This window comes from Petaurus breviceps, unplaced genomic scaffold (assembly GCF_028583685.1).
Source record: "Petaurus breviceps papuanus isolate PSGF00001 unplaced genomic scaffold, PetGlider_PUasm1.0 181, whole genome shotgun sequence".
Taxonomy (NCBI): Eukaryota; Metazoa; Chordata; class Mammalia; order Diprotodontia; family Petauridae; genus Petaurus; species Petaurus breviceps.
In genome coordinates, this window is record NW_027185784.1 from 18,268,895 (window position 1) to 18,282,245 (window position 13,351).

Here is a 13,351-nt window from a genome sequence, read left to right on the forward strand (position 1 = left end):
AAAAAAAAAAAAAAGAAAAAAGAAAAATTAGTTGAACCAGAAAACTCCATTCCCCAACTATGCTGTTTCTAAGTTGTAAGATTGAAGAACAAAAGAAGAAAGATGCAGATTCGTGAGCGTAGTTTAGCGAAGTAAAATATCAGAAGCAGGAAAGCCAGGCAATCAATAAACATTAAGGGCCTGCTGTATGCCAGGCACTGTGCTAAGTATAGGGGATCCTAGGGAGGCTTATGATATTTGAGGAAAACCCAATAAATTTACCTAAATGAGTATATAAGGGTGATAATCAGTGTGCTCTATATGATATGACTTAGATACCATCTAGCTTTATAGTGTTAATGTTACCAAAGTTTGAAATGTCTATTATTGCACTTATGAAAGAAAATTAGTCCCTTCTTTGGTTGAATTTTTCATTGACTAGATCAAGCTGTACTTATGTATATACATATATATGTATTTATTCATTCATTCATTTATTTTTCTACTAGAATAAAGTAAGAGAATCAGAAGAAATTATTCCTCCAAACCAGGAGTCAGGAAGGAAAAATGTGAGTATCTTTTAATGTTATAGAATTCCTCTTCCATCTAGAAATGAGCTAATGTCTGTACTCAGAATATTTTGTACTTGGTGGGAAGGAAGAGACTTAACTTTTTCGATTTGGTGTTGAATATTGTTAAATGTAATACAAAATGTTTTGTCTAGAAATCTAAAAAGATTACTTCTATTGTATCCTGAATTTATTTAAATCTATAGCTGTCTAGAGAGGATGGAAGTAATGTTTGTAAACTGGGAGAGACCTAATAAGTAAGTGAGTATTTTATGAAAATAGGTTTTGTCTTTCTGTTAAGTACTCAAAAACTGCTGCCTCTTTCTTTGCCCCTAATCCCGACTTTACCCCACTATACAGTTATCATCATTCAGCCTTTTCATTAACTCCTGCCTGTTCCTATGCCTTCCTCACCTCAAGTCTGTTGAAGGCTCACAGATTCTTTTAGGCACTAGTCAATAGAGGACTTAGAAGCTGATTCTCAACAACTAAGGACAGAACTGTGCTTAGAAAGACAGAGAGAGGTATTATTAATCACATGGATTGTAAATGATATTCTAATCTCTAAAGTAAACATGCAAATCCAGTGTAACTTTAGAACTTCCAAGAACATGACTATCAGGGGAAATTCCTAACTCAGTACAAGCAGTTAAATCTATCAAAAATGTCTCCTATAGAATAAAAATAGAATTCTTAATAATCCAAAAAGAGGAGAGGGAACACAATTATTCCTGAAAGGAAGATAGAATTACCAATTAATACCTGTTCTAGGTAGAGCGTAGGGCTTGACTCACAAGACCCGAGATTCAAAATGCGACTCTAACGTTCACTAGCTGTTTAGGAACCTCTCTGCAAGTCACTTAACTTCTAGGTGCCTCAAACAATTAACCAAATCATAGGTTGATTGTACTCTACTTTGGTAGAGAGAGTCACCAGCCCTTCAAATACCTGTCCTAGATGAAGCAGGCTCTGCCATAAAGTAACCTAAGAAGGATAGAAAAGCCAAGAAATGTGTCTTTGACCACCAAAATAGCAAGGTGGAAAGAGTATTGAACTGGAACTCACAGGAACTGAGTTCAAATCCTGACTCTGCTATTTACTACTTGTATACCTTTGGACAAGCTCCAGTCCCCTCATCTATAAAAAGTTGGGGTTAGACTAAAAGATATTTAATCTTCCTTCAAGATCTAGATCTTTGATAAAGAAGGAGAGAGAGAAAGAGAAGATGTGAACCGAGTCTCTGCTCCCCTTTTCAGCTAGAAGGGAGGAAGAGTGCACAGTCAAAAGTTTCTGTTCTCTCTCTTTCTCTCCTACTTCATTTCCCTCCCTCTTTCCCCTACCCTCCCACTGCCTCAATCCACTTCTTCCCACACAGTCCCCTCTACCTCCCCTCCCCTCTTGTACTTCCTACTCATTTTCTCCCTTCCTTTTCTCTTCCCTTTCTTCCTTCCCTTCTCATCTGTCTCTTCCTCCTCCCTTCCATTTCCAATCTCTTTTTTTGTCTCCTGGCTTCTTCTCCCTCCTCCCTTTTTGAGAAAATCTCTTTACCATCCTCATCTTCCCCTTCCTTTTCTTTTCTTCTGAAGTTCATTTCCTTTTCCTTTTTCCTTAACTGGGCATTATGCAGAAATCTATCAATCAAGCATTTATTAAACAATGACCATGTGCCAGGCACTGTACTAAGGGCAAGGATACAAAGAAAAATCAAAGTCCCTGTCCCAGGAGTCATACATTATAATAGAGGAAATAAATATTTAAGTCAATGTACAAGATAAATACAGAATAGATGGAAATATCAAAATATACATATACCTATAGATATAAAGTTTTCTATACTTAAATATACTATATACATATTTTAAAGTGGTCAAATAGAGTATTTTATATTTTTGTCTCTTGGAAAATGCTCACTAAAAATTATTTTTTATTTATGTGGACATCAATTGAGCCTTAAAAGCCTCTAATAGAAAAAGAATTTTCCATTCTTTGCCTTGAAAGCTAACTCCCACATCTTTTTTTTTTTAATCAGCATGATTTTTCCTTTTTGTGATCTCAATTCAAGAAACATTTCTTAGGCATTTATTTTTGAAAGTCTATTTCCTTGGTTATTTATTTACTTTTGCCTATTTCCCACTCAAATCTGTTGTTCTTTCAATCTTGTGCATTTGTTAATTCTTATAAATAAATATCTATTATTCCTCAGGCAAAACACCACAAAATGAAAATTTTGGAGCTCACTGGGAAACAAATGACTATATTTTCTCCTTTTGGAGAAGGACCATTTTTCAAGAAACTACAAAATCAAAAGGTTTGAACAACATATGTCATTAATATAAACTTGAAGGTGTTACATCTTAGCAGAAAATATTTAAGATACACCACTTACTGTCCATTTCTAGCTCAAACAAAGTATTCAGTATTCTTAATCTTATTTTAGTTATGATGTATACCTGACAAGAAGAAAAGTCTCCAGAATTTCCTTTTCTATGATGATTGGTACATAACTTATTGGGAGAAATTACCTGTACTTTTTGGCTGTATATCTAGCTGCAAAATAGTTATGTCCCTGGGCAAAGACTTTGATAAGTGGGGAGTCTTCAGATAAACAAGAAGTTTAAAAAGCAGAGTTGGAATAGAAGGGGGAAATGATACATGGATGAGCAGAGATGGGAGAGACAAGGGATGTGATCCACATGGTTGGAGTGAATAGGTAAAAGGGAAGTGCATAGAGAAGGGCAGCCATGGAACCATTTTTAAACCCAGGAATCCCAGCAGAAGCCTAACTCTGTACCCAAGCAGAAAAACTGAGCAGATCCTAGCTGACACCAAGAGGTTATTGTAGAACTCTATTAGGCAAACAGCACTGAAATCTAAACCTTTACCTCTGGATCATATAATCTGAAGATGCTGTGTGTTTTTTCTTATCATAGTGAGGAAATCAATGAGAATTGGGTTGGGACATAATCCTTTTAGATACTATAAAGGATTGCATATGTATGTATGGGGTGGGGGAATAAATAAAGAACGATTCTCTTGCTATTTATTTGAGTTTATGCTTTAAATTAAGTGTGTTTGGTATTGATTTGTGATACTTGCATGGTCTGTAAATAGTAGTGTTCTATTGGGGGCTCAGGACATGATTTTCAAAATCAATTTTCCTAACTAGCCCACACTAAATCTTGAAAAAGTATCCAGGGGCTCCTAAGCCAAGAACTCTGTTTTTTTGAAGGACAGTTATATTTTGTGGTGGCTTATCTGAGATCTTTATGGATTTATGGTCTTCTGAATCAAGGAAAGACTACCTGCTCCAACACTGCAAGGATCCATTAAAGATTTTCCATTTTGGCTTACAATGATTTCAAATTCTAAGCTTAATTTCAAATTTATTTTAATTTCAAAGTCTAAGTTGCTAACAACATTAACCTCACTACAGTGATATACTATGGCTAATTTGTTCCTATTAATAGCTTCTATGCTGGGGGATACACTGAAAATTTTTCTTTTTTCCCTCTAGGCTATTATAATGTTAGTAGATTTTTCCCCCTCAGTGAAAGAATTCTTCCTAGACCAGGCCTATTGGTTCAAGTTACCATTATTTCATTGGGTATCAGTGTCATTATTTTTTTTGTTTATTGATGAAATAATATTTTATATCTTGCTGAAGTAACTGTAATTCAGCCCAACTCTATAGAAGTGTACAGTATAATCATGTGCACTAAGGGACATTGTTGAACTGTCATTGTGCATCTTATACTTTGGTACTGAATAAATAGTCACCAAGGCTGTTCAGTTATTGGTAAACTAGTGCATAGTGATAAGACAACCCTTCTTGATACTGTTAGTTTTGAGGGCATACATTTTTATTCTGATGATGATGACAATATTGAAAGGTCCTTATAAAACCCTGTGATACTTTAGGGAAATGTCAGGTATATAGGAAGGAAGATAAAGTGGTAATTATATTATTTCAGTTGTCTGAAACTGTAGGGAATTCCAAAATTCCAAAAGAGACAAAGGTTAATTGAAAATATTACACACCCTTCTACTAATCAGAAACTAATGAACAAATTGAAAGACTTCATGCTGACAGAAGGGCGAATTGAAAACAATTTAAAAGGCCTGATGGGACCTGTTATCCATACCTTCCTCAGTAGACAATGACCCAATGTCAGTAGCTAGTTATGGCAAGTGGGGGTGGAAGGGACAACAGACTTTCAGATAGCTAATGTTGTTACAAAGGACTCAACATAGAAAACTGTCATATTTAAAGGAACGTGGCTTCCCACCAGGAAAGGAGCCCTTCAGTCCTAAAACATACCATCACTGTAATATAGGCATTGCAGAGAAATATTATCAAAAAATCATGAAGAAGAATTAAGAAGCCTCTTGATAAAGATGAAAGAGGAAAGTGTAAAAAGCTGATTTGAAGCTTAACATAAAAAAACTAATATCTTGTCAACTAGTCCCATTATTTCCTGGAAACAGAAGGAGAAGAAATGGAAGCAGTGCCAGATTTTATATTCTTGGGCTCAAAGATCACTGCAGACTATGACTGCAGCCATGAAATTAAAAGACACTTGCTCCTTGGAAGGAAAACTGTGGTAAATCTAGACAGTGTACTGAAAAGCAGAGAAAGCACCTTGACAACAAATGTTTGTATAGTTCAGACCTGCACAACTTAGCAGTAGGTAAGCACCAAAATTAAAATAGGCTAAACTTCTTCAGGCCACAAATAATTTTTTAGCAGCTCACTTTCCAAGTAAAGGTTAGACTGACAATGGTCTGTTGCTATGGGTCACAGACAAACAGAAGAGAGTGTGTGGTGGCAGGCCACCTGAGATTCTTTGGCAGGCCACAAGTTGCCCTTGGGCTGTATGTTGTGCAGGTCTGATATAGTTAAAGCTATGATTTTTCCAGTAGCAACATATGACTGTGAGAGTTGAACTATAAGGAAAGCTGAATACCAGAGAACAACACTTTGGAATTGTGATGCTAGAGGAGACATTTAAGAGTCCCTTGGGCAGCAAGGAGATCTAATCAGTCAATACTTACAGAAATTAATTCAGGCTATTCACCTGAAGGCCAAATACTGACACAGAAGTTAGATACTTTGGCCATGTAATGAGAGGACAGGAGTAAATGGAAAAGACCCTGATATAAGAAAGATTGAAGGCAAAAGGAAAAGGGAATGGAAGAAGATGAGATGTAGAGGTAGTGTCATGGAAACAACAAACATGAACTTGGACAGACTTTGAAAAGTAGTGGAGGGTAGAAGGGCCTGGCATGCTATGATCCATGGGGTCACAAACAGTTGGACATGACTAAGAAATATGGGAGGCTAATGGGGAGTTTTGAGGGATCTGATTTTGACCTCAGATTATCCTTGATAATGCAGCAGCCTGCTCTCCCAGCTCTCCTCAACAGCAGCCACAGTAGCAGCAGCAGCATGTCCCACCAGAAGTTCCCCAGTCTCAGGAATGGATCTCTGGACTTCCTGCCTCAGAAACAAAGCAGCAGATACCATGGAAAGGCGAAGAGCCTCCCCTGACCCCACAAAGCTCATCCACCTCACAGCCTTTCTGAGCTATAAGGCAGGCATGAGCCATATCATTGAAGAAGTGGACAGGTCTGACTCACAGAAGGAACAAGAAAGAAGTGATTGAGAGGGTCACCATTATGGGAACACCCCCAAGGATCATTGTAGATTTCATAGGCTATGTGCAAACCCCCAAGGCCTCTGAAACTTCAAAGCCATTTTTGCTGAGCCACATCTGTGATGAATGTAAGTGGTGATTCTACAAGAACTGGTGCAAGTCCAAGAAGACAAATTTCTGTTCGAAGAAGCAAGACAATGATGGCAAGAAGCAGTTGGAGAAAGACTTCAAGAGCATGAAGAAATACTGCCTGGTGATCTGAGTCATTACCCATACCCAGGTGTGACTGCTCCCTCTGAGGAAGAAGACGTCTTGCCTGATAAATATCCAGATGAATGGCAGCAGCATGGCTAAGAAACTGCTGTGGGCCCATGGAAATCTGAAGCAGCAGGTACCCATCCCTACTATAATTGGCAGGAGAAGATGATTGAAATAGCTGAAATGACTAAAGGCTAGGGTTACAAAGGTGTCACTAGCCACTGGCACACAAAGAAACTGCCCCGAAATATCTACCAAGGTCTGCCTCAGGTGGCCTATATTGAATCTTGGCTTCCCATCTACATGGCATTCTCTGTGGTCTAACCTGGTCAGAAGAGCTACCACCATTGCATCAAGATCAACAAAAAGATCTACAAGATTAGCCAGGGCTACCAGATAAAGAATGGGAAACTGATCAAAAACAATACATCACCAATTACAACCTGTTTGACAAGAACAATAACCTTACAGGAGGATTTGTACACTCTGGTGAAGTGACCAATGACTGAAAAGCTGTTTTGTTGGGACCAAGAAGTATGTCCTCAACTTATAACATTCTCTCTGGTACAAACTAAATGCTATGTCTTAGATGACTTGAAATTGGTTAACCTCATCTCTAAATCTTACCATGGCTAATTCCAGACTGTAGAAAAGGAAAAAATTTCATGGGACTACTAAAAAGGACCAATCTGATGAAGAAGAAGCTGCCTAATGTTTATGAGCCAATTTAGACCCAGTGGATTCTCAATAAATTGAAATTATTTTTCAAGAAGAAAGAAAGAAAAGACAGCACTCTGAGGTAACAGAGCTAGTGATGTAGATGCTAAATAACCATTTTGGTAGCCGTGGAGAAGGGTGGAGGGCTGATGTGTTAATTTCCTTAATACTCTTAACAGGAGCTTTCTGATTATTTCAGAAGGCATAATAAAAGGAATAGTGCCTTTGGAGCTGTTGGACAACGTCAGATCAACCCAAATGACAAAGAAACATGAGGAAATGCTGTGCATTGCTCCATCAACGAGTGAGCAAGGAGAACAGTTAGTTAAAGTTGATACCCTGAGCAGGAAGGAAAATAGTTGCAAATATGGTTGTGAGAGAGAGAAACTGAAAGTGACAGAAACCAGCCCCTTGTGGTTTCAGAATATTTCCTTAGGGTATGATCCATTGATACCAAAAGAAAGGCTGCCTCAGTTCAATAAGACCTCTTGGAAGAAACTCCAAGATAGTGGATAGGTAATCTAGCAAGCAGAGTCATCCCTTTGGGAAGTATATGGAGGCTGAAGGCGATTTGAGACCAGAGATCAAGGTGACTTATTTGAGGAACATCCACACAACATAGCCAAAGAGTCTACATGGTTATCTTCTATCATTATCTTCTGCTCTAACTGTGGAATAGATAAACATATACACATTGAGTATAATTGGGAAAGAAATCTGGAATTGGTTTGTCAGAAGGTTAATTCCTTTGGACTCATGTCAAGGAACTGAGATGGGGATGAGAATGGGAGCTACATGGGGTCCTACAAGTTCAGGTAATATGTCTTGGATGACTTGAAATTGGTCAAGCTCATCTTTAAATTTGACCATGGCTGATTCCAGACTGTAGAAAAGGAAAAGATTTACCTGAACTTGTAGGACCCCACAACAATGACAGTAAGGATTGAAGATGTAGAGTGCTCTTCTATGCTAGCTAGAAAATCCTAATTGACAATTATGCTTTGCTTTTTTTATGAAGGACACTGGCGACTTCTGCTTCTTTTTCAAACATTTTATTTTTTTATTTTTTCTCAATTACATGTAAAAAAAATTGTAAAATTGTTTTAAAAAATTTTTGAATACTAAATTTTCTCTGTCCCTTGCCTCCCCCCTCCTGGAGAAGGCAATTGATTTGATATAGATTATACATGTACAGTCATGCAAAACATTTCCATATTAGCCATATTGCAAAAGAAAATGCCAACAAAAAAAAAAACAAGAAAAATAAAGAAAGTAAAAAGTATACTTCAATATACATTCGAACTCCGTCAGTTCTTCTAGTGGAGGTGGGTAGAATTTTTCATCATAAGTCCTTTGGAATTCTCTTGAATCATTGTATGACTTGGAATAGCTAAGTCATTCACAGCTGACCATTGTAAAATATTGCTGTTACTGTGTACAATGTTTTCCTCTTTCTGTTCCCTTCACTTTATATCAGTTCATATAAGTCTTTCCAAGTTTTTCTGGAAGCATCCTGCTCATCATTTCTTATAGCACAATAGTATTCTATTACAATCATATACCACCACTTGTTCAGCCATTCCTGATGGGCATCCTCTAAAGTTCCAATACTTGCTACCACAAGAAGAGTTGCTAAAAATATTTTTGTACATAAAGGTCCTTTTTCTTTTTCTTTGATCTCTTTGGAATACAGATCTAGTAGTGGTATTGCTGGGTCAAATGGTATACACAGTTTTATAGCCCTTTGTGCATAGTTCCAAATTGTTCTCCAGGATGGTTGGAACAGTTCACAACCCCAATAGTGCATTAGTGTCCCAATTTTTCCACATTCCTTCCAACATTTGTCATTTTCCTTTTCTGTCATGTTAGCCAATCTGGTAGCAGTGAAGTGATTCCTCAGAGTTGTTTTCAGTTTGCATTTATCTAATCAATAAGGATGTAGAACATCTTTATATAACTAGAGAAAGCTTTGATTTCTTCTTCAGAAAACTGCCTGTTTGTAGCCTTTGACAATTTGGGGAATGACTTGTGTTCTTATAAATTTGATTTGGTTTTCTAAATATTTGAGAAATGAGGCCATTATCAGAGAAACTTGCTATAAAATTTTGTTCCCAGTTTCCTGCTTTCCTTCTAATCTTGGCTGTATTTGGTTTTGTTTGCACAAAACCTTTTTAATTTAATGTAATTAAAATTACATGTTTTATTTCTTGTAATTTCCTCTGTCTCTTGTTTGGTCATAAATTCTTCCCTTAGCCATAGATTTGACATGTAAAATTTTTCCATTCTCTCCTAATTGAATTATGATATCACCCTATATGACTAAATCATGAACAATTTGAACTTATCTCAGTATACAGTATATGATATTGTTCTATGCCCAGTTTTTGCATATTTCTTTCCAGTTTTCCCAGCAGTTTTTGTCAAATAGCTCTTGTCCCAAAAATTTGGATCCTTGGGTTAGTCAAACAGTAGATTACTATGGTCATTTACTGCTGTGTATTGTGTGTCTACTCTATTCCAATGATCCACCACTCTATTTCTTAGATTGTACCAGATTGTTTTGATGATTACCACTTTGTAATACAGCTTGAGAAATGGTATTGGTAGGCCACCTTCTTTCATATTTAAAAAAATTTATTCTTGATCTTTTTTTCCTGATAATGTTATTATCTTTTCTAGATCTATAAAATAATTTTAGGTAGTTTAATTGGTGTGGCACTGAATAAATGAATTAACATAGGTAAAATTGTTGTTTTTATTATATTGACTCAGCTTCTGCAAAGCAAGTAATATTTCTCCAGTTGTTTAGATCTGACTTTATTTATGTGAAAAGTGTTTTGTAATTGTGTTCACATAGTTCTTGGATTTGTTTTAGCAGGTAGACTCCCAACTATTTTATATTGGAATTTTAAATTTAAAATTAACCTATGTTGAAATTTCTCTTTCTATCTCTTCCTGCTGAACTTTATTGGTAATATACATAAAAATGCTGATGATTTATGTGGGCTTATTTTATATCCTGCAACTTTGCTGAAGTGATTTATTTCAGCTAGTTTTTTTAGTTGATTCTATAGGATTCTCTAAATATACCATCAAGTCATGTGCAAAGAATGATAGTTTTGTTTCCCCATTGTTTATTCTAATTCCTTGAATTTCTTTTTCTTGTCTTAATTTCTATAGCTAGCATTTCTAGTACAATATCGAATAAAAGTAGTAATCTTGCTTCACCCCTGATCTTACTGGGAAGGCTTCTATCTTATCCCCATTATAGATAATGCTTGTTGATGGTTTTACATAGAGACTAATTATTTTAAGGAAAACTCCATTTTATTCCTGTGCTTTCTAAGTGGCTTTTTATAGGAATGAGTGTTCTATTTTGTTAAAGCTTTTTCTGCATTTATTGAAATAATATACCATTTTTGTTGTTTTTGTTATTGATATGGTCAGTTATGCCAATGGTTTCCTATCATTAAACCAACCCTGCATTGCTGTTATAAATCTCACCTGGTTATAGTGTATTATCTTTGTGATATATTGCTATAATCTCCTTTCTAATATTTTGTTTAAAATTTTTGCTTCAATATTAATTAGGGAAATTGATCTATAGTTTTCTTTCACTGTTTTTGTTCTTCCTGGTTGTGGTATCAACATCATATTTGTGTCACAGACAGAATTTTTGGGACTTCTTCTTCACCTATTTTTCCAAATAGGTATTATGTACTATTAGAATTAATTGTTCTCTAAATGTTTGGTAGAATTAACTTGTGAATACATCTGGTCCTGGGAATTTTGTCTTAGAGAACTCATTAATAGTTTGTTCAATTTGTTTTTCTAAAGTAGGATTATTTAAGTATTCTATTTCCTCTTCTGTTATTCTGTGAAATTTGTATCTTTGTAAATGTTCATCCATTTCACATAATTATTAGATTTATTGGCATGTAATTGGGCAAAATGTCTCCTGATAATTACATTAATTTTGTTTTCATTAGTGGTGAGTACACCATTTTAATTTTTTTTATACTGGCAATTTGGTTTTCTTCTTTCTTGTTTTTAATCAAATTAACCAATGGTTTATTTTATTTTTTTTATTCATAGAACCAGCTCCTAATTTTATTTATTAATTCAATGGTTTTCTTATGTTTTATTTTATTAACATCTCCTTTGGTTTTCAAGATTTCCAATTTGGTGTTTAATTGGGGATTTTTAATTTGTTCTTTTTCTTTTTTTTTATTTGTATGACCAATTCATTTATTTTCTCTTTCTCTATTTTATTGATATAAGTGTTTGGAGATATAAATTTTCCCCTAAGTGCTTTTTTGGCTGCTACCTCCCATAAATTTTGGTATGTTGTCTCATTATTATTATTTATCTTTACTGAAATTATTTATTGTTTCTATGATTTGTTCTTTTATCCACTCATTTTTTTAGCATTAGATTATTTAGTTTCCCATTAATTTTTAACCTCTGTTTCTATGGCCCTTTATTTAATGTATTTTTAAAATGGCATTATGTTCCGAAAAGGATGCACTTAATATTTCTGTTTTTCTGCATTTGGTTGTAAAGTTTTTATGCCCTAATACATGATGATTTTTGTGAAGAGAAAAAAGATAGGCTCCTTTCTATTCTATTCAGTTTTCTCCATAGGTCTATCATAGCTAACTTTTTCTAAAATTCGATTGATCTCCTTAACTTTTTTATTATTTATTTTACGGTTAGTTTGATCTAGTTCTGAGAGGGGAAAGTTGAGGACAACCAATAGTATAGTTTTACTATCTATCTCCTCCTACAACTCACTTAACTTTTCCTTTAATAATATGGATGCTATGCCATTTGGTGCATATATGTTTAGTATTGGTATTACTTCACTGTCTATGGTATCTTTTAGCAAAATGTATCTTCCATGCTTATGTCTTTTTTTTTTTTAAGCAATTGGGGTTAAGTAACTTGCCCAAGGTTACACGGCCAGTTATTTTGTGTGAATGTTAAGTATCTAAGGCTGGAACTGATCCCAGGTCCTCCTGACTCTGAGACCAGCGCTCTTACTCACTGTGCCACCTAGCTGCCCCCATGCTTATGTCTTTTAATTAGGTCTATTTTTGCTTTCACTTTGTCTGAGATCATGATTGCTACACCTGCTTTTTTTTTTTTATTATATCTCAGCCAAAGTATAATAGATTCTGCTTCAGCCCCTTAGTTTTACTCTATGTGTGTCTGTGTTTCACATGTGTTTCTTGTAGTTAGATTCTGGTTTTTAATTGATTTTGCTATCTGCTTCCATTTTAATAGGTAAATTCATCTCATTCACATACCCAGTTAAGGTTACTGACTGTGTATTTCCTTCTATCCTATTTTCCCCTTATTTATCCTTTCTCTTTCTCTTTTTACCTTGTCCCTCCTGAAAAGTCTGTTTTGCTTCTGACCACTACTTCCCTTATTCCACTCTCCCTTCTATCTGCCCCCTGCTTCTTTCCCCTCCTACTTCCCTGTAGAGTAAGATATATTTCTTTTTTTTTTAAAGCAATTGGGGTTAAGTAACTTGCTCAAGGTTACATGGCCAGTTATTTCTGGGTGTGGTGCTGAGTATCTGAGCCCGGATTTGATCCCCAGGTCATCCTGACACTGGAGCCGGGGCTCTTACTTGATGAGCCACCTGGCCGCCCCTAAGCAATTGGGGTTAAGTAACTTGCTCAAGGTTACACGGCCAGGTGTTTCTGGGTGGGTGCTAAGTGTCTGAGCCCAGATTCGATCCCCAGGTCATCCTGACACTAGAGCCAGTGCTCTTACTCATTGTGCTACCTGGCCACCCCATAAGATATATTTCTATGCCCACCTGTGTGTGTATGCCATTTCTGCTTTGAACCAATTCTGATGAGAGTAAGGTTCAAGCATTGTCCTCTACCAATGCACTCATATTCCCCTCCAGTGTAGAAAAAAAACCCTCTTCCTTTCATACCTCTTTTCTGTGAGATAATTTTCCCCATTCTTCTTCTCCTTTACCCCTTCTCCCAGTTGATCTCTCTTCCTCAGCCCCTTAATTTGATTTTTTAAAATTATCCCAACATAGTCAACTCACCCTTGTGTCCTCTCTCTCTCTCTCTCTCTCTCTCTCTCTCTCTCTCTCTCTCTCTATATATATATATATATATATATATATATATATATATATATATATAT

General features: G+C 35.8%; 1 pseudogene; it reads left to right on the plus strand.

Annotated features, from left to right (window-relative positions):
- The first annotated feature begins 5,994 nt into the window (after positions 1 to 5,994).
- Positions 5,995 to 7,172, plus strand: LOC138160627 (large ribosomal subunit protein uL3-like; annotated as a pseudogene).
- The last annotated feature ends 6,179 nt before the right edge of the window (positions 7,173 to 13,351 follow it).